Consider the following 1,181-nt stretch of genomic DNA (forward strand, 5'->3'; position numbering starts at 1 on the left):
GTCCCCAGGTGTGTTCCAGGTGTGTTTTCAGTGTCCCCAGGTGTGTTTTCAGTGTCCCCAGGTGTCCCCAGGTGTGTTTTTGATGTCCCCAGGTGTGTTCTGGATGTCCCCAGGTGTGTTCCAGGTGTGTTTTTGGAGTCCCCAGGTGTGTTTTTGATGTTCCAGGTGTGTCCAGGTGTATTTTTGGTGTCCCCAGGTGTATCCCAGGTGTATCCCAGGTGAATCTCAGGTGTGTTTTAGATGTCCCCAGGTGTCCCCAGGTGTCCCCAGGTGTCCCCAGGTGTGTTTTTGGCTCACCTGGCTGGCCTTTATCCCCACGCTGGCCGCGATCACCTCGCAGGCGGCCCCAGGTGTATCCCAGGTGTGTCTGTGTGTGTCTCAGGTGTATCCAGGTGTGTTCTAGGTGTCCCCAGGTGTCCCCAGGTGTGTCTCAGGTGTCCCCAGGTGTGTTCTGGGTGTTCCCAGGTGTGTTTTGGGTGTCCCCAGGTGTGTCTGTGTGTGTCCCCAGGTGTCCCCAGGTGTGTCCCCAGGTGTCCCCAGGTGTCCCCAGGTGTGTCCCAGGTGTCCCCAGGTGTGTTTTTGATGTCCCCAGGTGTCCCCAGGTGTCCCCAGGTGTGTTTTGGGTGTCCCCAGGTGTGTTTTTGATGTCCCCAGGTGTGTCCCAGGTGTCCCCAGGTGTCCCCAGGTGTGTTCTGGGTGTTCCCAGGTGTGTTTTGGGTGTCCCCAGGTGTCCCCAGGTGTCCCCAGGTGTGTTTTGGGTGTCCCCAGGTGTGTCCCAGGTGTGTTTTTGATGTCCCCAGGTGTCCCCAGGTGTCCCCAGGTGTCCCCAGGTGTCCCCAGGTGTGTCCAGGTGTCCCCAGGTGTGTTTTTGATGTCCCCAGGTGTGTCCAGGTGTGGTTTTGGCTCACCTGGCTGGCCTTTGTCCCCACGCTGGCCGCGATCACCTCGCAGGCGGCCCCAGGTGTGTCTGTGTGTGTCCCCAGGTGTCCCCAGGTGTGTCTGTGTGTATCTCAGGTGTCCCCAGGTGTCCCCAGGTGTCCCCAGGTGTGTACCAGGTGTGTTTTTGATGTCCCCAGGTGTGTCCAGGTGTGTTTTTGGCTCACCTGGCTGGCCTTTGTCCCCACGCTGGCCGCGATCACCTCGCAGGCGGCCCCAGGTGTGTCTGTGTGTGTCTCAGGTGT

The 1,181-nt window shown here is 59.6% G+C and overlaps 1 long non-coding RNA gene across 1 annotated transcript; it reads left to right on the forward strand.

Annotated features, from left to right (window-relative positions):
- Positions 1 to 57: 57 nt before the first annotated feature.
- Positions 58 to 1,170, forward strand: LOC117243833. Its single transcript, XR_004495743.1, has 4 exons — positions 58 to 92; positions 271 to 413; positions 851 to 1,044; positions 1,087 to 1,170. It is a non-coding gene; the product is annotated as an uncharacterized LOC117243833 (long non-coding RNA).
- The last annotated feature ends 11 nt before the right edge of the window (positions 1,171 to 1,181 follow it).

This window comes from Parus major, unplaced genomic scaffold, assembly GCF_001522545.3.
Source record: "Parus major isolate Abel unplaced genomic scaffold, Parus_major1.1 Scaffold934, whole genome shotgun sequence".
NCBI classification, from domain to species: domain Eukaryota; kingdom Metazoa; phylum Chordata; class Aves; order Passeriformes; family Paridae; genus Parus; species Parus major.